The following is a 25,745-nucleotide window of genomic DNA, read 5'->3' on the forward strand; positions in this document are numbered from 1 at the left end:
ATACAAACACCTATTTCTGAGCAGAAACCCATCTACAGATGTCTCATTTATTTGCTCTCTCCGTGCCCATAGCCAAAAAGTAATAAATGTAAACTCCCAGAGCGTTATTTTAAGCAAATCTGTCACTATTAGGTCAAGTTCAAAGAAGAAAGCAGTCAACAGGTCAAAAGAAAAAAACCCATAATATTTTGATTGGCCTTTTCATTGTTTTTGGAGAGCTCCTGAATAACACACTGTACAAGAGAGAGCTACCAATTGTTTTCAGTTTCACTGAAATTAAAAGCCAATTTCAAGGGTACCAACAATTCTGTCCAGCAAGTACATTATCATAAGAATTTACTGTCTCGAGTTGTCTCCTTTTTTATACTTCATTTTCCTTGAACAATAAGAAAGCACTCATTTTAATTTCTCATGCATTAAGAAAATTCTCTGTCTTAAAGTTCACATTCCCATTGCATGTGAATTTTTCCATAGCAAGATCATTATTGATTGCACTGTAACAATCAGCAACTCCCATACACTTCATATCCCTCTGTAAAACCAAACTTACATTCAAAACACCTATCAGCCTCATTCAACTGTTCAAAGAGAGACAGCTAACTAAAAAAGCACCCGGCATAACAATCTAAGAAACCCACAATCCATATGCAGCACAAGTTCATATGCTTCTGCTGCATATGTTAAGAACCAGAACTGAGGGAAACACTGAACACTCAGCCCAGTACCACTGCGCTGCCTTGATGACACTGACAAGTCTCTTGCACTGCAGGTGGTCCCAGACTGGGTTCTGTTCACCCATGGCTGCTTGCCCCTGCTGTCCACGATCACTTAGGACAAAACCAGAGGTAGTGAAGGAGAGGAAAGCCTGCAGGTACAGGCTTATACAGGTACAGCCTTGTACCAAGAAATCAACAAAACCATCCCAAAACCTAAAGAACTACTATGATGTTTTTGCTTATACTTTTTCTTGGGAAATCCTAGAAGGACTAGAACTCTCACCAGTCAACAGCCACATATAGCCTTTTATGTCACCCTCCTATGAGCTGTGTCGCGTTTTTCCCCCATGATGCAAGCTGCCATAAATAGACGTGGGAATTCAAAAATATTAAATGAGTTTTGTGGGATTTGTTTTCTTTACTTAAAAAGGGAGGAAAGATGAATAAAAGGGGAAAAAATTAAATCATATAGTGGAATACATTTAAGTACATCTAGAATCGTCTGAGGGAAAAAAGAGAATAATCTAAACAAATTTAGCATCTGAAACAAAGTCCGGAGTTTTACAGCACACCAAAATAAAAACACACAGAAATACAGAACTGTCCCAAAGCCAGAGCACAGGATGTGTATTTACTTTATGTAGACACCATCATTGTACACAATAAACATTCTCTGGGCGACCTGTTCCAGTGCCTCACCACCCTCACAGTAAAGAATTTCTTCATAATATCTAATCTAAATCCACACTCTTTCTGTTTAAAACCATTAACCCTCATCCGATCGTTACACTCCCTGATAAAGAGTCCCTCCCCATCTCTCCTGTAGGTCCCCTTTAGGTACTGGCAGGCTGCTATAAGGTCACCCTGGAGCCTTCTCTTCTCCAGGCTGAACAACCCCAGCTCTCTCAGCCTGTCTTCATAGGAGAGGTGCTCCAGCCCTCTGGTCATCTTTGTGGCCCTCCGCAGGACCTGTTCCAACAGGTCCATGTCCTTCTTGTACTGAGGACTCCAGAGCTGGACGCAGTACTCCAGGTGGGGTCTCACCAGGGCAGAGGGGCAGAATCACCTCCCTCGACCTGCTGCACATGCTTCTTTTGATGCAGCCCAGAATGCAGTTGCCTTTCTGGGCTGCAAGTGTGTATTGCTGGCTCACGTTAAGCTTCTCATCAACCAACACCCCAAAGTCCTTCTCCTCAGGGCTGCTCTCAAGACATTCTCTGCCCAGCCTGTATTTGTGCCTGGGATTGCCATGACCCAGGTGCAGGACCTTGCACTTGGCCTGGATGAACTTCATGACGTTTGTATGGGATCACCTCTCAAGCTTCTTCAGGTCCCTCTGGATGGCAACCCTTCCCTCCAGCGCGTTGACCACACCACACAGACTTGGCCTGGATGAACTTCATGACGTTTGTATGGGATCACCTCTCAAGCTTCTTCAGGTCCCTCTGGATGGCAACCCTTCCCTCCAGCGCGTTGACCACACCGCACAGCTTGGTGTTGTCAGCAAACTTGCTGAGGGTGCACTCAATACCACTGTCCATGTCTCCGACAAAGATGTTAAACAGCACTGGTCACAATACTGACCCCTGAGGAACGCCACTCATCACCGGTTTCCACTTGGACATCGAGCCGTTGACCGCAACTCTTTGAGTGCAGCCATCTAGCCAGTTCCTTATCCACCAAGTGGTCCATCCATCAAACCCATGCCTTTCCAATTTAAAGGCCAGGGAATTAAGACATGTGAATATAGTTTTTCCCTTCTATTTGATCTACAGTTACTCAGAAAAAAACAACAACAAATTTGACTAGCTTATAGATGTTGTTGCCCTGTGCTTGGTCTGAGGTGGTTTACTTATCCTTCATAAAGAAAACATCCCAAGCTCAAGTATATCTGGCTAAAATGTATTTTTATATAAACTCCAGAAACTTACTGTTTTTCTTGAATACTTGTTTTTCACTAACTATAAAGTCAAAGACAATCTGAAACCACAATCTGAAAAACAAAGATTCAGAAATTTTCTAAAAATATATGTGAAAATGGTAACTTAAACTATGAAAAGGAATCTCTCCAGACAAGCATTTTCTTCACAAAATAGAAATAAGCGTCCTGCCATACTTACTGTTGGATTTTTTTTTGTTTTATAATTACACATTTGAAGACTGAAAATACAAAAAAGAAAGCTTCCTACATCTGCTTTGTGAAGAAAGCCCCCGAGAGAAAGATTATTTCCATCTTGAGATAACTAAGTATTTCTATTGTCCAAGACACAATACTTTGACTTATAAACTAGTGATTTGACAGTTTTTACTAAATAGATGATTTTTACTACTCTAACACAGGCAAAATAATATTGAACTTTCATTTATTGGAGATATCTTAGAAAACAGAATTGATAACACTCATGTCACCAGTTAAGATTTCAAGTTTTGCTATCATTTTAGTTGAGGAAGCATTTTTCTCCAAAATCTGAAGCGTACAATTGCTAAAGAATTTGGAAAGTGTATGATATCACAGGTATCACTGAAAATTTGATTCAATTAAATATTGATATTTCATTGATATTGATCTTGAAACTTTGGCACACAAATGCAAAATTCTGTTTCTAACAACGAGACTGTTAGCTATCAGAAGAGTCAAACATCAAACAAAAATCCTACAAAATATATGTCTGCACATATAAAAGTAATCACTATTCAAAGTTTCCAGACAAAATGCAAGGTGAAAAATAAGTGATGCACCATTGCTGCTAAAAGTAAAGCTTATTATACCATTTCTCTTACAACTTGAGCATAAGTCCAGACAAAAATGTACAGAATTCTTTTCACGCAAATATTTCCAGGTAGGATTAAACACTGCACAATATTTCACTTTCCTGTTTCTTGTTTAGAGAGCAGAAATAAACTGCTTTCAATCCAAGGAGAAGACAAGTGCTTCATGTTCTTCAAACAAAGCTCTTAGTTTGAGTAAAGGAAAAAGTTTAATCACTTTGCTCAGTTAAGCCTGTACGTTTAAGAAGTATTTCTGGACAGGAGCTTTGCAAATGATCCTTTTAATGTTTATATGAAACCAAGGTGATCTAAACAGAGAGGCCTCTTTTCTCTGTAGGCGTCTTTTTTCATTAAAAACAGGCCTTCCAGTTCAAGGCCTGCAATGCGAAGGAAAATATGCTGCTGTTGCTCAAACTTTATACACTATTTGTTTAAGACTTAATTCCTCTGAGCTGTCAAAACACAACCTTTCAGCAGTTCAAACCTTCAACCAAAAAAAAAAAGATATTCACAAACACCTTCAGGCTCATAAGGGGAGACCTGGTTTGCACCAGAGCTGGCACAAAAGCCTTCTGCAACGGACAATTCTCTTACATAGGTAATAGCCAGCCTGAAAACAACAACAAAACAACAATAACAATGTCCCCCAAGACACTCATTATGGAGATAACACTGCAAGCCTGAAAATCCTTCTGGATAAGCATTTTTATTTTGGTTTAGTATCAAACATTTCTACTGTGCACTTTGGCTATGGCCCAACACTGCCCTGGTACCTGTTCACGCTGTGAGTGGCAGAGAGGGTCTCTTCACTTGGAGCAGGCAGTACCCTGAATTGCCTCCATGCACAAACACGTTCAATGTTGAATGCCCTTCCCCTCCTATTCTCAGCAAAGGAGAGACAAGGAAGATGAAGGTCCCCAGTACTGACCACTACAACTAAAACAGATGTGCACCCACAACCCAGGCCCACTGCGCTCCCTCCCTGCCACACAGGTTGCCTTGTTCAGCTGCTGTTAGCAGGACCCTACAGTTGTGCAATTACCACCTCACCGGCATGTTCAGCTAAGTCACGTTTCTCCACTCAGCTCTAGTCCCACAACTCAAATGGCTGATGCAAAAGAAAACCAGCAGTTATACTGAGTTTAATTGTTTTCAGCAGAGAGCATGGCATTCTAGATCCCAGCTACAAATTACTATGCTAAGCAAATTAGGATGACAAGTTTTTTCTCGTACATGACCAAGAACCTAAAAATGGCTCTACCTAAGCTATACCACAGCAGTTCCCTTTCTGTCCTGCACTGGCCCATTTGTGTCTGTAAAAAAGTATCTTTTACAATCAGATCTAGAAAACCACTGCTAATGACTCACTGAAGCACTATTACTAATCTGGGATTTATGCCATCATTTTTCAGTCAAGACTGATTAAAGAGATTTGGCAATATTGCAAACATAATTCAGCATCTCTGGCACTGTTTAGAAAACTGTGATCACAGCTTCACATGTATTAAGACTGGTGGCCATCTGCAAAATTTCGTGCTGATGCATCCAAAGAACATATATATATTCAGCCAACCATTTGAACTGTGGGTGAAAGATGAGTGGGAAAAGAAGAAGACAAGATCCAACAGGGTATGATTAAGCAAATACCCTGTTTTAGAGAGGCTATAGCTCCAGCATTAAAAATACATACTTTGTGCAATGCTGTCTTAAGTGTTGCATACACATTTTATAACATCAAAATATTTTTATATTAACAACAAATTAAAAATGAATATTTCTATTAAAACACAGACAACTGATTTTGATACATCGCACCTTAAAACAATAATTATTTAAATGTGTTATCAAACTGCAACAGTGTTTCTCCCCCACACTTCCTCTTTCCTTTCGACTTTGCCTGAAATTAGGACTGCAGCGACAGGAGCAAACACCCATTGCTTCAAGCATTCTTCTGGCACCAAGAAATGAAAGTAGGGTACAAAGTTAATTAAGAGCATAATATTAAGAGCTGTGCTATCAGCAAAGTGAAGGTGCAGACAGCAGCAGATTTTCTGTGACTCTTTACTAGAGAACTTGTCTCCACAGCCACCTGAAAGCAAACATCTAGCGCTCTGAATATGAAAATTCAGTTAAAGCCTGGAGGTCAAACTGCTAACAGCAACAGATTTCAGACTCAAGCAGATGGAAGATAGAAACTCCAGCTCTACCAGGTAGGGACTACTGCTGCTATGTGGGGCTACAACATCATTTGGAGGGGTTTCACACAGTTGTTAGCAAATCCTTTTCAGAGAAAAAGTAGGCCAGTCAGCCTGACAGTGCAAACAAATGACAGTATCACATTTCCAAAACCTTCCAATGTGTTACATGTCCCTCTCATCATCTCCCCCCTCTCTACATTTTCCAGTAAAAACTATCTTCATGGGGACATCACAGACCTCCCACTCCAGCTTCATGCCCCTCCTGTTCTCCAGAGAGAACACTCGCTTACTACTCATCTTACAAACTTCACTCATCATGTGTGTCATTTCAAGGATTTCCACACTGGCCATTACTGCCAGGAACACTTCTCTTCTTGGGTCTAAACCCTGCCCTCATTTCCACCCCTGCTAGCACCAAACACTGAATGTTGCAGAGGAATTAAGCAACCAATAAATGCAATGTCATACACGTGCATCAGTAACAAACTATCACTTTCAAATGTGAATGTGACACAAGAGGTCTCTGGGAAAGGACATTTTTGAGCATCTGAAACACATTGAGACAGAATATCAGGGCTGAACAGCATATGGACGAGTTTCTTAGTGTAAAATCAGAGGGACAGAGCAGGACATGTGCCTGAAAGGCAACATAGAAAGTGGCTTTAGCAGTGCTGCCACACGAAGAGAAGGGTTATCAACCATGCTGGTATTTTGGTAAATATGGGCACATGCTATATGCACATACAGGCGCACTTGTGTTTTCTCACACAAATCTTCACTAAATGTTATTTAGGAATATTCAAATGAATGCCCAAAACCATGTTAAAAAACAACAAAAGTACCCAATCATAAAAAGGAAACATTTAGCTTTATCTTCCTTTTCAACCAGCAGCTACCTCCCCATTACCTAACAGCGCCTGCTCTCGGCCCTGTGCAACACATCATTTAGAAGAAAACCAGGTCTACACCCAGATTACTTCCAACCACATGTACCACAACAGGAAAGCACAAGTATATCCTGCATCATTATATCATCTCATTCCTGTCTGCAAACAATAACCTCAGACAAAGGCAAGACCTATTACAAAGTATCTCCACTAAAAAAAGCAAACAAACAAAAAAAATTCTTTTCCCTACAATTACCCACCTGCACAATGCATTTAAACACTCTTAACCAAACCCTTCCTCAACACACACCCACTCACCTTGTAAAGGGGTGCAACAGCTGTTGCTGTTTCAGTAAACAGGGAGGCAGGTGACCAGATGGGGAAGGAGGCCAACTTCCATTTGACAGCCTGGGAAGTCTTACGTTTCAGGAAGGATGAGAAGCGAAGCAGCTCTTCAGAGACAGAGGCTGCTCCTTTGACCAGAACCAACTCTCATGCTGCCTAGTCTGGAGTAGGATATTTTGGTTCTGTAGGAAACAAAAAACCCTTTACATCCAATATGCCGTGGTACTCAGAGCTACCTGACAGAAAGGACTACAAGCCAAAATTTTAGTAATGTATCAAAGTTCCAGCTTCAACACACAACAGCCACAAGCGTCTCACCTTAAAAAATATCCTAAGCAAGTGTCTGGTCAGAAGTAAAAAGCTGCCCGTATGGGCAGAGAGAGAAGAAAGTGGTATGTATCTTGGAGCTGACAGAAACGGGAAAGATGAGATCATGACAGCACCAATGATAGGATAACAAGCCATTTCCTTGGTGTCAATGGCTTGTTGAAGACATCATCAATTGAGCAACCATGGTTTTATTTTTAAGTCATCTTTCTTCCTCTCTGGAAATTAACTACATTTGCATATTTCTTTCTACCCACAGGGTAACCATTAAAGAAGTTTTAATATTAGTAATCATGGTCACTAACATCAAAGCATCTGAGACTGAGTATTTTAGGATAACCATGCAAAGTGAAATATTATTTCTATATGCATTGACTGCAATTAATAGTTTTCTTTGATTGAGGTATCTGTAGTAGTCATCGTGGGAACCTCGTGTTTCACTTTCAGGTTTTCTTTTTTCCTGTTATGCTTTAGGAGGCTGATTCTGAAAGTACAGCAAATTCTTATTACTTAAAAATTCTATGTGGCCTCTGTACTGGACCTTCTAACTCACACCTTGAAGGTGCTCCTTTCAAGCATTAGTTCAGTATTTTCAAAATGTATTGTGTAGGAGGCTGCTTCTCCTTTCATTTTCTTTCTGAGAAATGTAAATCTCCCGATTTTTAGACTTTTGGGTGCTTTTACTTTCTGACTGCTAATTCTGTTAATTCAGTAGTACCAAAGTTCCATCAGAGTTCATAGTTACCCTTCCTTGTTTTTTTCTTGGTTTTTTTTTTCTTTTTTCAAGTCTTGCTTTTGGCAGTTCTCTATGTTATACTCTCATGATTCTCAATCATAATTCCATAGGGTCTTTCACTATCTCCTTTCCAACAACTACATCATAAAAATTATGATAAATTATATTTTCCCTATCTTCCCAATAAACTAATGTCAAGGTCTTTTAAAGTCTGCTTGCCTAGAACTCATACATACGGCTTTTCCTAATCCTGTCAAACTTTCACAGACAGCCCATGCCTCTCAAGTTGTGTTTTGCAAGTACCCTTTCTGTTCAGGTATATCTCCTGCCACCTTCATGGCTTCACTGTTTCAAATGGTCTCAATTCTAGTCTAATCCTAATCTGAAAGGATAACTGCAGCAATGAGGAAAAAAAGGGCCATCAAAAAAAAAATAAATTTCCTTCTACTTATGGAACTAAAACTTTTTCTTTTTTTTTTTTATTCCCCAAGATCTTGACACTTTTTAGGTGAACTAAAGCTTTCCTCCTTCCAGAGCCACATAACATTACCCTCCCTCGAGGCATATGTCTTCATGGGCTCTCCAACCTATCTGCTGAACAATAAACCAGAAAAAGAGCAAGAATATAGGTGGATTTTTACCGCTCCTTGCCTCCCCCCATCGTATATATCACAGTTTAAATTAGACCAACTGTTCACAAATTCTAATTTATAAATCTCAGTAGCAGGTCCCAGATGGAAATTAGCGGGGTACACTGTGCTCTCGGAATCTCTGCATGCTTCTGGGAGGGCACTCGTCATGACAGGGAGCATCGCAGCACCAGCTACAGGAGCAGCCTGAAATTAAATGCTTCCTCTGAAACACCTGGCTCAAAACCTCCAGTTCAGACACTGTGTAGCTCCTGATACCACTGTGCTGTGGAAATACCACAAACTGGACTTGTTTGCGTTTCACTAATTCTTCACTTTCTAAAAGTTCCAAGTAGATGAAATACATATAGATACTGATGTCAGCACCAAACTGGCATCCTGTGCATAATTTTGCACCATGAATCCATAAGACAATGAACAGTATACAATTACATAAATCCAGATATATTTAGAAGCCCATATAAAAGTGAGGTTTGGCCATCCTCATAACCACTATGAAGGGCCTCAGAAAAACCCAGAAACACAGAGATTTTGTAAAACCTCCAAAAATTATTCCCTCAGGAATCACTGTTACTTCTGACTTTTCTACCCAAGTCTCACAATACTCAGCCTTTTCCTGAAAGTCTCAGGTCCCTGAAGCATGTATTACACATACGAAAGACAAAACCTTTCACCTTACCAGTATCAGAATAGAGCTTGCAAACATGCTGTACAAGTCAACTCATAAAGAGGGCAGGATGCATGTTAGTTCTTCAGCACCAATCACAGGCACAACAAATTTAAAGACATGAGGGTTTTCAGGAGGAGCAGAATGTGAGGTGACCACACAGCATGCTATTTTACTCAATATTATTGAACGAGGACCGTCAAAATTGGGAGCTATCCTAAAAGCTCCCAAAGCTGGGAGACAAATAGGAAGTCTGTGGCAAGGATTGCTTCAACAACCCTCATGATTTTGAAGGCTTCCTGTGATTTCCAAACGCCTGAGGTTGATAATACTACTGCCACATACATTCTCTGACACCCCTTTTCAACTGTTGCATGTAAAAGTTAGGCTTTACAACCTCCTTTGTTCAAGAGAGAATATGCAAGACCTTACTCTACTTGAGACGCAACCACCATGACTTCTCCTAAAAGAACCTTTCACTGAATTCTCACAACCAGTTGCGAAGAACTGTTTCCCTTCCTCCTCCTATGAACCTCCCCAGGTGCCTGTCCCAAAAGCAAATTTGCAGAGAAACAAGTAGGAAATGGGAGGGAGAAAAAGGTGCACTTACAGCAAAATAAATTTCTGCCCTCAGACTGAAAGCTCTCAGGAGAACTACTGTACCACTGTGTCTCTCTCCAACCCCTACCTGTCAGACGCAGTGTAGAAGACAGGTTCCAATAACTCCTGAGGTGAACTATCCCATTCACATACACGTCAGTGGAGGGGACTATGCTGTTTGCCTGCCTTCTTCACAGGGCAGCAAATACCCCAGGAGCAAACACATTCTGGGGATTTTAACACTCCAAAGCTAGAAAGGAGATGTTCAAAGCAACCCTGCTACAACAAGATGGTAATCCAACAGCCCTCTGCTGTTTCAAGAGTAAGAACGTGTTACCTTCTGAACTGCAGTACCCTGAGGTATGGGAAACGAGGGGGAAAACATGCTTTTGTCCCTTCAGAGCAACAGGAGGGAAACAGAACAAGGAGGCAACATCAGAGAACCAAAGAAATAAAGAATTTCTATTCCTATGCCAGGCCTTTAGCCTCTGAAACATCTATGGGAGACATGACATTTACATAACAAAACACTAGCAGTTTTTACTGCTCTTCCTGAGAAGGGAAATCTCACTAGAAATACACTGATCCTCATAATTTGTTCCCCACTAATTGTCTCCCCATGTACCTGCTTTCTGCTAGGACTGGAGAGCAGTGTTTTTAGAGCAGCTCTCAGTGTCTCCCTGTGCTTAGCAGCTAGTCTAGTCGCTGAGCTGCTTCTACACAGCAGAGCAGAAGCCTCCACTCCACCAGCATCTCTCCTCCCAAGGCAACATTACCCTGCTGAGAAGTAACAGGCATTATGCACCCACTGAAAAGCAGCACAGTACACATACTAAGAGCCAACAGTGAGCCTGTGATGACTTCTAATGGCTTTATTTACAGCCCACCAGTCCATTTTTAGCAGCATGCTTGTTTTACCTATGAGATTTTAATACCGTTGCTCAGTTCACATCCAAGTCTGCGAGGTGCTGAGGTTCCCACTTTCTGACAGCACCTGGACACTTACCACTCTACTGTAACTGGACTACTTATGCTATACAACAGAAATGCTAAATATTTTATGTAGATATGTTCATTCAATATATTAATTAGATATTTAATCTGAAATGTTCTGAAAATTGAATAGAGCACACACATCCATAACTCTCACTGCAGATTCACTCACTAGAGGAGCTTTCACACAAATTTCTCGACTGACTGTATTTTGCTGTGCCCTCTTTATTTTATGGAGTATATAACCTTCAGGTCATAACAGACTGCTTGCTCCCAGCTGGAAAGCCTCTTGGGAACACACAACTGTAACCTATCATTAATATATTAATTACAGAACATTTCAGACACCATGACACAAAAACACAAAGATAGAAAGCTACATGAGAACCTGATGTAGAATTAGAAGGCTTGTTCCACATCCATCTCCAGCTCAAGTGAAGCAGCAAACTCACAGCTCATGTTGGAAGCCTGTGTCTCAGGCATTGACACCGTAGCCATTAGTACTTCTACCACAAATATAGTTCTTACTGATACTTCTTGGAAAGGGTAATTTTACTAAAATATAGATTGGGTCAAACTAACAGGAGAAAATAACTATTCTTGGGTAATCTGTTCTTGCCAAAAGAAACATATTGCAGAAAAGATTCAATCAGAGCATACATAATTTTCTCAAGTCTTATAAATTTGGTAAGATGAAGCCTGTCTATTACTTGATGAAAAAACCCAGAAGTAATGCAGACAACTTAGATGGCAGCACATATACATTTTGAGTTAGTGCTCAACAAATGCTTCCTCGCAGCTGTTTGGGAAAGGTACAATGCTTTGATGTATACCAAAACTATTTTTTTCTGCCCAGGCAAAGATGCACTTCAACATTTCCACCATTATTACCAAAAGGGGAAGAGTAGGAAAGTCTCTGTTTACATAGAAAGCAGTTTCTTGCTACAGTTTGTAAAGCTCCTCCTCAGCAAGAGAGGAGCAATCAGAAGCTGGGAACGGTAGCATCACTACCCATAACTCCAGATCCTCAATACCACTTCTTAAAAGACTGCTGTTCTCAGCTGCTTACATTTGCCCAAAGTGTGTGCCCAGAAATTTTTCATGCTGAATGTTTGCCTTAGACTGATTTTAAAAGAATAAGCATTAGTTTCAGCTAAAACAGTTCAGCTACTGGCACCTGCACTGCCCTACAGGTAGACTCACTGCTCCAGCCCAAGGGGTTCAGAAAACAGTCCCTTTTAATAATCATTCAATATCAGTTTGGCTGAACATTGAACTGGACCAACAGAACCCGTATTCTGGGACAAGCCTTCACGCTTCAGAGAAATATTAAATTCAAAAGCATGGGGAAAAAATTGCCAAAGCGAGAAGCAGATTCGAAGAGCAATACTGGCAAAGCTGTCTTAAAAAAAATAATAAAATGAAGGTGCCAGAAGACCAGGACTGAGATCCGGAGGTAGAAATAAGGTCAGAAATTACTTGGCTGGGAGGAATCATTGCAATAAAGAGCTGGGAGGCAGGCAGATATGGGCAGACCAAAGAGACTGGACAAGTAGCATAAGGAGGAAAACCAAGGAGGGGCAGCCTAAGCTGGTGCAAAGAGGATGGGAACCAGCTGTGGGAATGGGAGAGATACTGGACATAGACTTCAAGGGAGAATCAGTCTTCTTCAGCAGGAACTATAAAGTATCAACTACCTTGGGGTGTCCAACTTGAGACATTCATGATTCAACTTTGGAAATACACAGCCTTTTACACAATATATGCAGAAATAGCTGGGAGGGCTTAGCAGTTCTGTAAAACTGAAACTAGATCTGAAATCAGGCACACAGAAATGAGGAATAATGTAATGACCAATGGTAAAAGGACAATTTTTAAAGACTTGCCTTGCACCACACAGGAACTGTGGGGAGCAGAAGGGTTGAGTCCTAGGCCTCTGGAAGGATGCAGGTCTCAATTAGAAAACAACACTGCCCTCCTCTTCCTTCAATCTCCTGCTTTGTTTGCTGTACAACTTCCAATTTCTGCAAGAAATAAAGCTGTTACACTCACTGATGTCCTTTACTGCACAATTCATCCCCAGATTAGGCCCCTCCTGTGCATTAAACACAAAACAGAAAAGTAGATCATCTAACTAAAGATTTAGCATAATTGGAATCTATGAGGCCAAACTGTGGTTACATGGATTGTTCTTTTAAGACAGCTATTTTGTCAGCAGTGTAGGTCATTTGTGGTTTAAAATGTTGTCTTCATGCCTATAACTGTCTTGTTTGTATAAGGCAGCATTGCTTTCCATTCAGTATAGAACCAACAGTGCCGAACATTTTCCCCAATCCCAGAAATGATGACAGATGGTCTGCCCACACTTTGGGAGCAAAAGTTATGATCACTAGAAAACCTCAAAGACCATGTTCATCCATGTTTCTAAAAGTATGCAACTGGACAGCAGAGCAAGTTCATGAATCCACAGGGAGTTAAGTGTCACATGATACTACCTCCTAGCTTCCAGCTGTGACACCGACTTTTAAACATGGCTAGACATAGTTGACTTTTCTATTATTATCTCCTGGTCTCACATTAATTGTTGCTATATCTGTCTGTGTGATACTCTACAAATTTGAAAAGTGACCCATAAAAACTGGAATGGATAAGATACCCACAATATAATTCTCTTGTGCAGATAATGTCCATGCTTACAAAGCACCTGAGATCCTCTACAGACTTCTATACCTGGACAGGAAGACTTATCCCAGGTTTTACATTTTATATGTAGCATGTTCCACAAGGCAATACACCTCTTTCTAAACAAATGCTGCAATATTTCAGCTGCAATATTTCAGCAGTTCAATAAATTCTGATATTCACAGAACTGCTATCAGAATTAACAATGCGCTAATATTTACTGCTTTATGGTAAAAATATAACAGAAAAATGTCACACAGAGCTCAGCAAGTAACTCTGGTGACTGAAGATACTACCACGCTGCTGTTCCAGTTTACAGCCTCCCAAGCAAAGTCAATGGACCAGATCAAGTGAACGCTCTTTAGAAATGTCAAAACAACAGTTTAAATTAAGCCGCTGAACTTTGCACTAAAGTTGCTGAAGCACACGCACGCATTTCGTTCCACCTGCCCTGCTGTGGGAGGCAGTAATTTCCAGAGTAGTGAATGTAAAAAGTAGCTACAGGATCAAAAGAACTGTTGGTGGCAAGTCAAAATGCAGCAAGATGCACAGAGAAATCCAGGTGGGTAAGGGAAAAAAAAAAAAAAAGAAAGAAAAGAAAAAAAGAAGTATCTTTAGAGGGTCTATCAATAACTACTTTATTCTGAGCAACACTGAAAAAAAACCAAAAACCCACAAGCTGTTTTTCAAAAGAGCACTATGAATAATTAGAGGCTTAGCAAACTATGAGAAACTATTCCCATAACACTGGTCATCACAGAGAAAATGTAGAAAAAGAGCTGGAAAAAGAACAGAAGAATCTCCAAACAGGCAAGTATTTTTAAGACACCTTACACAAAGCCATTTAATTCTGAAGTCTTATTATAACTCTCAAAGATTAGTCAATTATTGACAAATTCTTCTAAAGCCTGAATCCAAGCTTCAGACTGCCAAGGGTTAAGGCTTGAAACAAACACAAACCGGAATTATAGGAAGATCTGATGCCTAACCCTCGCAGTAAGCCCAGCACTGCACTTTCCCCAACACAATAGATTTAACAACAGAGAATGACTGGAAGAACAAATTCTCAGCAAGTCTACTGTCCTCTGTGCCTCGACTGTTAGCCATAATTTCTACCTTAGAGAACGTCCTACTCATTGCAAGGAGAAATTTCAGGCATCAAATTCTTTCTAAGCACAATTCATTTTGCTTGTACATGCTTCTGTAGCTGGAAGGAAGTTACAGAAAACTCAGTGATATGGCAGGCTACTGCCAGGTAAAGATTTTCAAGCACAGAGTTAGTCTGACTAGTCAGCCTTGTAAAAAAGGAAGGAACTGAGCATGTGCAGAGGCACTCACAGGCAGTGGCTGTATTTGTAGAATTCTGTACAATTTGCTACACTGCAGGAAGGATACCTTACCTATAAACTGCCCCAAGGAACTGAGGTGCACTGTTTCCAAAGATCTGCAACATCTGTACATATACGCTTCATATAACTAGTCATATGGTGGAAAGAATAATTATTCTTATAAAAGTTTAGATGGGTGATAAAACATATTATTTTCTTGAGCAAGACAAAAATAGCCATGCTTGTGAGAGCAGACGAGCCCAACTTCTTTAAAGCATCTTATCTAGCAATGGGAGTTAGCAGCACGCAAAACCTGTAGCAGGCCTTTTTCTGCAGGTTCTCATTTGGTGTGGCACAGCCCCACTCACTTCCCATATGCTCAGGTTCAGGATGCATCTGCTAGGGAAGCCCAGCTCTAAAGCCTAGCCCATGCTTCTGCATTCCCCCCAAGCACACCCCAGCTGGAGCTACAGGTTCAGAACTCCTCCAGTTTTTTACAGAAGCTACAACTTTAAAGTGCTCCACTGGCAAATGCTATGAAATACAGATCAGAAACACACTGGATGCATTTTCCATCACTCTCTCTCTCCTCTTTCCTGTATAAGCCATCTACTCTCTCATCCTCCCCACTCTTTTCCGTTCACTTTCCCCTTTCTATATTCACACTCCTTTTCTCCCATGCTACTCCCTTTCACCGCGCTCAGTTATTTCCTCCACAAAATCTGTACTGTCTGCAACAAACTGGAAGAACAGAGCTGTATTTAGACAGCAACATCTCTCACACAACAGGCTTCTCTGTTAGCATGGCAGAGCAGTAGGCCACAAAAAAAATACAAGCTTTCGTGAGAAATACAAGAACATCGAAGGGGTTACACTCTCACGAGTGGGCCAGGTCTAGAATGTCAATGTCTTCTTCAAAATATCTTGCTGATTTCATACAAGGTCTTAGCAATATGTCACTGCTGTATGCAATGAGTACTTTCAGTGAATACAAACATGTATTCACAAACCTCAGCCACAGACAAATCCTTGGTCAAATATTATAAGCTGCACAGAAAGTCTCCACCTAAGATCAAGATCTCAAGTTGCCTGGAGATTAGGGGGAAACTACAATACTCTCTTGTATTTCATCAAGATGGTTTTAGTTAAGTTAGGATATACCTTACTTATATCTTCCCTATTTACTATTTATTGCATGTTTGGTAAAAATATAATAAATTCAAGAAGTTCACACTCTGTGGAAGTATAAATGGACAGGGACAGCCTTCTTGCTGAGTGAATACACTTTATTGCAGCTTTCAAATTTTTTTTTTTTTTCAAGTGCTAACATATTTCTGCAGAGCTGGCACCTCCCTTTCCCCTGCAAGAGGCAGAAAGAAAAGTGGCTGGCTCAACGGGCTGACATAAGCAGGAGCACAATGTCCATCTGTGCTGGCTGATGCAACGTCATTAACCCCAGTTTCTGAAACTGGGAAAATACAGCAGTAACTGCCAGGGAAGTCTGGGAAGTTTGCCTTCCATTATCGTGTGCCATACAAACCACAAAAGCCAGCTATGACCCTACCACTTCCCTGTGCAGCCAAGACACACACCCTCTGCTCAGTCATGTCCTTAATTTACAAACGTTTCTGTTATTTTCCTTACTTCAGCTGCTCCACACTTCATTCTCAGCCTGCTTTGCCCTGATTGTTCTTTGGTTTTGTCTCGCACGCTGCCAATCTGTGGCGACACTTCCCTTACAGTAAGCAGACCTCTACAGAGAACAGAACATGGGAAGCAAAGGAAGAAGAGCAGTGGCAATGGGAAGTTGCTGTGAAGCAGGAAAGGGAAAATCATCCTTCTATCCGAAAGCCAGGAGAATCAACTTCATCTATAGTAAATAGCTTATCATATTAGGTTAAGCAGCAATGGGTGTGATTTAAACACATTTAAGGCTATGCCTATCTGCCTGACTGATGTGGGTGAGGTAGATACACCCCAAAGCTTTCTTCTTCCAAGTTCAACAACATTTTCCAACAACATTTCTGCAAAGGATGTCTGTTTGAGATTTAGGTAGGTAATCCAACAATAGAGAGGAAATTCAGTCTGTCAGAAAAGAAACAGGAAGAGAAGTGACAAGCAGAAGCAAAGAGTGCGTAAAATAGAGCTCTGAGCTGTGCTGCCTGCGTTATTTGATCTCCTACCTCTCTTCAAGGACAACAGGTAGAGGTTTCAAACTTCACCTCCAACCAAGACAATTGCTCTCCACAGCTAGGCAAGAAATGGGGAAGTTTTTCCAACAAAGTAATCTACAAAGGGGGTCCGAGAGATATTCTTATATTCTAAAGGTGCATCTTATGTACTAGCAACAAGGTAATTAAAATTTGCTGTTACAAAGTACACACCAGAAGCCTGCATTAAATCTTTACAAGGAAACAAGAACCGAAAGGGGATTCTTTGCCTTCTTATTTTCCTTCCTAATTCCAGTACAACAATCCAGAGATTAAGGAGCCCAGATCATACAGGAAACAGAGCAGCCACTCCTCCTAGCAGTCATTTCACTCCTAAGGAAGAACTTCTTCCATTTAATACAGCACCTGTGCGACCAGACTGGACTTGAACAGGTCTAAGAGACGGCTGAGGACGTCCAACCTTCAATATATCCGAGATCTTAAGACTGAAAATTCTACTGCCCTAGTAGGGGTATAGCCTTCTGTCTCATCTGACAGCAAGGGAGACAGAAGTAAATAAGTTTCTGCAGAGGAGTGATCACTGTCTTCAGTAACGGAGCCAAACACCCTCTGAAAATCACGTGCCTCCTTCGCCACACTTTGTCAGGGTTCTTTGTTTCTCCATGGGTCCCTACAAGTTACCACCCACTATAGATTAAGTTAAAATTAGCTCATTAAAAATAAATTAAATCACAGGCAAAGTTGTCATGTATCAAGAAAAATATATACAGCCTAGATACGGATACTTGAAAGCAGGACTGAAATCATGATTTGGTACTGACAGCAGGGAGCAGTGAATAAAAGAGGTCACATCCACGTCAAAGTTTGGAAAGTGCCAGAACTTCTAAATTTAAGAACACTGAAATTCAAGTTCTTGCCAAAAATACATATATCCCCCCCCTTCAATTTGCTCCCACCTAACATTCGCATTGAGAGTCACAGAGACTTGTGAAAAAATTGGCAAGATATTGCATTCTCTGAGTTCCTAGAAGCAAGGTAGCCCATTGAATTAAAATCATCAGAAGCAGGAAAAACCTTAATAAGGTTCTAACTTAAAAGCTTTTGAAAAAGAGCATTAGCAAACTGTGCTTCCTCACGGGGAAACAAATAATCTTGTTTCCAGGACAACAGGGTTCTGCTACCTCATCTCCCTTGCTTTAGAGTTTGAGGGCATGCAAACACACAAGAGCCTCTGCTCCTGTTACTTAAGAAGTAACCCAGCAAGACCTTCCCAGCTAGCTCTCTATTGCCAACACAGCCAACCTCAATACTAGAGACTTCTGCAGAAGTATATTGGCCTGCAGATGGAGAGCTACTGTCAACACAGTGCCTGACTGCCCAGGCAAAAGCCTCTCTACCGTCTATGCAGCACATGCAGTCCATGCTGACCAGTATATATTGACTTTGCTCGTTGTATGGGGGTAAATGTATGCCACTGGGACAAAGCTACAAGTTCATTCTTGCACTGCTCCATCAAAGCCACGTGAAACAGATGATGGTGCATCAGTACTGCAAAGGCAGTGCAAAGACAGTCCTACTGTATTTTACAACCATATTCCAGCTTAATAAATGGGCAAAAATCTGAAATATGCACCAAACTAAACATACAATCTGTTTCCTTTTAAGGCTTCTCTACATGGGAAAGGAATCATAAAAGCTGGTCTGTAATAAATTAACGGAGGTTAAACGTTCTTAAACATCCTATCACTTTCCACAGGGCACTCTGCTCGCAAAGCTCTGCTCTTCAATCCCTATTCCCCAAACGATGGCATCGCTGCCGAAAAAGCGGAGCTCACTGAGGAGCACGGGTGCACCATGCATCATCAGACAGCAACCATGAGCAGACCCACCGATCTTCACTTTTTCACACTTCTGCTAGCAACCCTGAAGGGACAATCCCACATCAGGACGTGGCCTGCTGCCCACACAAGTGTTTCCATGACTCTTTTTGAGCACGAAAGCATGCAGGTGCAGAGGGTGCAGCGCTACTTATGGCCCCAACCACAACACCTCACCCCGGGGTCATCTCACCACCACAACCATGAACACGGCAGCTCACTAAATTTCTCAGGGCCGCGGGGCCTGCCAGCCTCCTCGCTGCTTGACAAACCCACGCCGCAGCACAAAGCCATAAAAGAAGCGTCCAGGCTAATACCAAAAAGCATGGATCCCGTAAAAATACCTGGAAACAGAAACGCGAAGGAGCTTTCAGCCACCCACTGAAATAATAAATTAAAAGCAACACCATCGGGTTTTTTTGATGGCTCGCCCTTGCATCTCTTCCCGAGTCAGCTGTTTATACGCCCTTATTTACACGCGGCACAGCTCACGGACGCTCAGGACGAACCTCAATAACAGATAAACGCGTAACAACGTACCCAATAACGCCGCCAAACGCAGCACCGCGCTGCAGATGACAACAACGGAGCCCGAAACCGCGCCGCGGCACGAAGCAAACCCGGCTGCCGGGGCCTCCTTCCCCCTCGCAAGATGGGGGCTCGGCGGTGCGCGGCCCGGGACGGGGCGCTCTCCGCGGCGACGGCTGGCGAGGAGGCACCCCTCACGGCCCCCCCACCCCTCAACGGCCGCCCCCCGCGCGCGCTGCCACCACTCCAACCGCTCTAACGGCCGCCCCCCGCGCGCGCTGCCACCACTCCAACGGCCGCCCCCCGCGCGCGCCCTGCCACCGGTCCTGCGGCGGAGCCCCGCGCCGTCCCCCGCCCCGCAGCTGTCAGCGGCGCCTCCCGCCTTAGCCGTACCGGAGCCGGCAGCGCACCTTCTCCCTCCCGAGCGCGGCAGGGCTGCTCTCCCCGGTGCCCGGCAGGCTCCCCTCGCTTTACCTCCGCAGCCCCGGGCACCGCCCCGCGGCAGCCGCCGGCGCCGCACCCTCAGCGGCTCCGGCGGCCCCGCCCCGCCGCTGGGCTCGGCCTCCCGCCGCCGGTGGGCCCCGCTGCTCCGTGCCACGGGAGGCGGGCGGGGTACGGCACGTAACGGGGACGTAAGGCGCAGGCACAGCAAGACTGGCATCGCCCTCCCGTCAGCGCTGAAATAAACCGGCTTTCAATAAGCCTCCGGTTACCCGAGGCTCGCCTTCCGGCCTTCCCGGCGAGCCAGCTGCCTGCTCTTTCGCGCTTTGTCATCTCCCGCTCCAAAGGACGCAAAAAATATAGAAACAGGGATGCTCTTGTGTCATCATCTGCAGACAGGAATTAGGGATTTCAAGAAAGCAAGCATCACAGGTCTGAGAAGTTCCCGCATGGCAGCTATGAAGCTTGGGCCAAATAATTTGAGATAATAATCAAGATTGCTTCTTTCCTAAGAAAAACGTCAGCATGTTTCCTCCATTCCTCCTTATTCATAGTCCACACCTGAATTTGCTTGATAAACTGGCTCAACCAGCTACATTTGTTGAAACTGCTGTACAGGTGGAGTCTGGGCTCCATTTCTTAACCGATTTCTATACGTATCAATGCTATCAATGAGGGATTTAACTTTAGCTTAACTTTAACCAAGCAGCATTAAGTGTAATTCGAAAGAATGCAAGAAGAGGTCCCAGGCCAGCTCTGGCTCATTCTATTATTTTTACAGGGTGTACAAATGCCAAGGAACAGACAGGTTACTTGCAGGCCCCCCCTGGGAATTCCCAGGAGGTTTGTGAGGGGCTCCTGCACGCAGGGAAGATGCTGAAGGGGGGAATTAGTGAGACACGCACAGACACACTTGTCTGGATGCCTCCAGCCAACTGTGTATGATCTGCAGAGGACTGCTGCCAACTACCAGTTGAGTCAGTCCCAACACCACTCTAGTGTAAGAATTTTAATTTGCCTGTTGCAGTTCGCTGGTGCTGGAAGTTGCCAGCTCAAGTCTTCAATTTGATCTGAATTTGGATGGAGAAGCCAACTGGTACAGCCTGAATTTCTCATTTTTCTTTCCACCTGTCAGTGGTGAAATTCCATTTTTAGCTGTGTAACAGGACTGATCCAAGTATTTCTGTTTAAAAAAGAAATAATCGGACAGAATTTACAGAGGAGAGTTTTGGGTTTTTTTCAATAGTCAGACGTGATTTTTAACATTTGTCTTTGGTCATAGTTTGGCACAAAGCTAATGTACCATGCCATGTTTTTAAACAAAAGGAAGACTGAAAATTGGAGTTGCTCTGCATATCATGCAAGTTTAAAGCCACCCTCTCATAAAAATATTAAATATACTTGGCCAGAACAGGCTAGAAAGCAAGTAGACACTGTCACTAAGCACCCTTCAATTTAAATACAGAGTTCAACAGGGCTAAGAAACACAGAACACTGCAGTTTATTTCTAGCTGATGATAATTTTAGTCACCAACCATAATATGACCTTTTAAAACCAGTAGGCTTGGACAACTCCCCACCTGAGATCCTGGTTGAACCGTGTCACTTAGCATCAGTAAATCGAAATAGCACTAAACCCCAACAGACCAGAAGGGCGCTTGTGTTGCACCAGCACTGAGGAGGGACACAGAGAACAACCAGGTCACTTATAGGCAGAGCAGTCTGAGTCATCCAGGAAAAAAATTTAAAAAAAAAAAAAAAAAAAAAAAGAGAAAACCTGATGGGATAGGAGCAGATAGGGTAGGCAGGTCTTTCACTTTCCTCATTTTTTGGTAACATCACAGATTTGTTTGATTAAGAAAATCTAAGTAACGAACCTCAAAAACTAATTGTCAGAGGGGAGTTGTATTTGAGCAGAGGTACTTGGAAAGCTGCCCTGGGACCATTACCAGGTTTAAGACTACTCAACATTTTCCTCAGAGATGTGGAAGCATATAGAAATTCACTGCTGATTATACTTGTAGACAACACAAAAGCTGGCACTATGGGAAACAAAAGAACTGGGCCATCACCTAAGATTTCTGGAACAGCTGAAAAAGCATAGTGCTCAGATTTTTATTTTTTTTATTTTTATAATCAAATCTCAGGTTATACATCCAGGAAAAGAATACAAAGCTGAACATTGAACACTGGGAAAAGAGCAGACTGAAAAAGAGCAGACTGAAAAACTTTCTCTAGCATAAAAACTTAACCTTCACAGGAGGTCAGACTAAATGAAGGGTGTTAAACTCTCTTACCTTAATTGCCAATATAAAGCAGGAAGACAGGGACACTTCACTGGATGTCCAGTCTCAGCTGATAAAGGGCTTACATAGTCTCTGTCTTTACATTGAGCAATGCAAAATTTTAGAATACTGATAATCAGTTTCTGTCTACCCTCATCTTCCCCAGTATCCAAAGACCTCAAAACTTCCCCCACCAAAAAGGCCTTTAAAAATTCCTGCCATAAATTGAATAGAAAAATTCTATATTCCTCATCCTTCATGATAATGAGGGACAACACAATACAATTTTACAATAGCACGTTTTATCATTGGAACTTATGAATTACAAACCAATTTCTATACTCACCATTTTTTACCTAGCTCCTTTTAAAGTAATAGTAGCAATATTGTAAAAATAGTTCTGAATATCTTGTTGTAAGTCAGAGATTCATTTGTATCATTTCCTCTGATACTAAGAATCTTTAAGAAACAATACATTTCCATTTCACTGCAGCTCATTAGTACCTATATGCAAAGAAAGAATATGGCACATGAAAGCTTTCATCAGGACAAATGAATGTCAGCTTGATATGTAAAAATAATTTCAATGTTTATCTACTAAACCACGTTATTATCTGAAATACATCACCTGCTACAGATATCATTAAGCAGCTATTAAAATGCTAATCTTGTTGCTGCTTCTTCTTTCAATGTTTACGGACATTATTAATCAACCTACTGTAAATTCTGAAAACAAAACATAGTCCACTTCAGGAAGCTGCTCTCTATGTTTACAGAATTTTCTTCCTACAGCCAGTCAATCAAGTCATCATGTAATGTACTCTTTCCAGCAATAACTGGTTAATAATCTTCTGAAGATATCCCCAGCAAAACCATACCAGAGACAAACAATTCAGCATGCACATTCAGGAAAAGAAAAAGGAGAAAGGATCTTAGGGTTTCTGGTTATTATGCTGTCAGTTACACTTTACAATAGAAATTAAACTCTGTCGTGCTCTTCAGCTTTAGACAATGAGATACATTTAGAATAAATACACATACTCTAAATGACCAGATATCAAGTGCTAAGGCAGCACGAGTACTTGTGAAATTCATCATGTCAACAAAGCTGCTACAGTTCTGTATTTCCAAGTTTTCCAACCAAAGGCTTAAACAACAGACACTGCTTACCACCTACATTCTGTGGTTGCATTTTTAGAAGATGATTTCACTTAGTGCTCTTCTTATGAGTAGGTGTCAGTCTACTTTGTTCTAGGCTTCCACTGAAATAATAATATTATTTTAAAAGTTTGCTTTGAAAAGAAGCATATCATCCAACCTGCTACTCCCCAGAAACTTGAAAGTGAAGAGAGAATACACAACCAATTTCTTATGCCAAACAGCAAATAATGACGCTCTTTGTAATACAAATGCACACATTCTGGAAGCAAAAAGCTTTCAGAAGTGTTTTGGGTTTTTTCCTCTCTTTTTTAAAGATGCTTGTCTTTCCATTTAAGAGGCGTAACTTAAACAATAAGTGCAGGCATACTTGTTAAACACCAACCCCTTTCTCTCATTTTTCAATACATGTACACAACGGCCTTCATTAAACAGATTCTGCTTAAACAATATGCCTAGCACTTCATCCTAACTTGAAAGAACAGAGTTAATGACCTAAAGAATTTTCAAACCCGAGTAAATGACCATGGCCTATTTTAATCATAATAAACATGTGAGTCGTTCTGCAATATGTATTCACAGCTATGTAAATACAAACATGTTTGCAGGACTGGACCACAGAGAGAACACGTTAATTGGAGAAACTAGATGTAGTAACACAGACAGGTCCTAACACTGATGGAGCCACAGTCTGCGACCTGAATCTCGACAGCATTCAGCACCCTTTGACTCTGCCACCATGTAAAACAAATGGGAGAAATCAGAGCAGCAGTGAAAGGTTTTTGCAAATTGTGTCCTGTACTTATTCAATACAAATTATTAACACTGCATATATTTGTGATTCTAAAAACAGCAAAAGCCTTTTGGTGCCATTTCATTTTTGGCCTCAGCAGACCTCAGGAATATTTGAATATTCACAGATTCAAATACATTACATGTTCAGTCTTGCAAAATCTACCATAGACTAGAAATACGTATTTTTTAATAAAATCCAATGGTGTAGCACCAGGCATGAGACTTAAAAATACCAATATATTCAAATAAAAACATTTTGTATATTAGGAAAAAAGCTGACATCATATACACAAGTTTATAGTGCGTAGGGCTTTCTATTAATGAAACAAATTATTTTTCACACAAGAAACATCAGTGGCTCTCAAGTAGGACAATGCTCAAAGTCCCAAGGCAATTATATAATAAATTATTTTTAGACTGAGTATTATGTTATGCAATACTGGAATTGAACAATGATAGTTTCTCGAGCAAGTCAGTATTTTGATACATATTATATATGTATTTTTATACTGTCCTAGATAGCTTAGTGAACCACTAGGAATTTTTGACACTAAAATTCTATCAGATCAAGTAATACAGGTATTTTATTAAATTAATTATTAAAACCTTGGATATCCAATAGCAAACACTGCATTTAATTTTAACACTTGATCTCCACTGGATCAAGCCAGTTACTAAAAATAGTTTTAACTGGTTATCTGTCTATGATCTGTCATCTGTCTGCTCCTTTCCAAAAGCAGTTCCTGCAGCACCATTAGGTGAGGCTTAGTGATTACGGCTGAGAAGGGAACAGATCACCTGTGTCATCAAGCCTACAGTCCCCTGCGGCAGGGCAGACCATGGGAGAGACCTTGACAACCAAATCCACATACCGTTCCCACTCTTCTCTCTCACTGACATTTAATTAACTGACAAGTGGCTTCAAATTTATTTTTACTCCCTTTTAAAATTTTTTTTTCCCCATGGAGAAGCCCCATGAGTATTACTTTGCAATTAGAGTGCTAAGTAAAGAATACTCTTATAGACGTTGCATCAATTTATCATTTTGTTACATGTAAAGACATAATATGGTAACTAGGCTGTGGAAAACAAAGGATATTTACAGCACTTGAACAGATGAACTAGCTTTCACACGATCAACAGAACTTGAAAATGTGAAATCGGTGTTGATTTATGATTGCAAAAATAAAATCCTACACATACAAGGAATATAAACATACTTCAACTGGTCACAGAGCAGCTGCTTAAGACAGACAGAATTAAATAATCAACATGCACTCAGTCACTGAAGTCATCAATTTTACCAACAGTAAGTGTTGCATGCATCTGTTCAGACTAAATGTAAATCAGCCACGTGGCTGTAAGCGTTAGCCAAGAAAAGCAGTTACTATGACTCTCCCCTCTCACTATTTCCTAATCTTGTTTCTAATAAGCTTGTCTGAAGTTATTTGAATTTCCATATGTAAGAGTTACACTACCATTTATTTCTTAAAGGCTTCAAAAGGCAGATCATCATTCCTCATTTGTACGTATGTTTAGATTATATTTATACACTTGCTGGGAAAATAATGCAGAAAGATCATCCACGGTCA

The 25,745-nt window shown here is 41.4% G+C and overlaps 1 protein-coding gene across 33 annotated transcripts in view; it reads right to left on the reverse strand.

The window, feature by feature from the left end:
- Nucleotides 1–24,456, reverse strand: part of INPP4A (inositol polyphosphate-4-phosphatase type I A) — a 133,261-nt gene extending 108,805 nt beyond the window's left edge. For 6 of the 33 annotated variants that reach the window (XM_074608652.1, XM_074608632.1, XM_074608625.1 and 3 more), the window contains exons 1-3: nt 19,868–20,065; nt 12,775–12,912; nt 6,889–7,097 (exon numbers count right to left, since the gene is read on the reverse strand). The gene's annotated coding sequence lies outside the window, so the exon portion shown is untranslated. Of the gene's footprint in view, nt 1–6,888; nt 7,098–12,774; nt 12,913–19,486; nt 19,618–19,867; nt 20,068–22,546 lie in introns of those variants that run through there. The other 27 variants (XM_074608471.1, XM_074608585.1, XM_074608499.1 and 24 more) reach the window with 18 other exon arrangements.
- Between the last annotated feature and the right edge of the window lie 1,289 nt (nt 24,457–25,745).

Source organism: Larus michahellis, chromosome 1, assembly GCF_964199755.1.
Source record: "Larus michahellis chromosome 1, bLarMic1.1, whole genome shotgun sequence".
NCBI classification, from domain to species: domain Eukaryota; kingdom Metazoa; phylum Chordata; class Aves; order Charadriiformes; family Laridae; genus Larus; species Larus michahellis.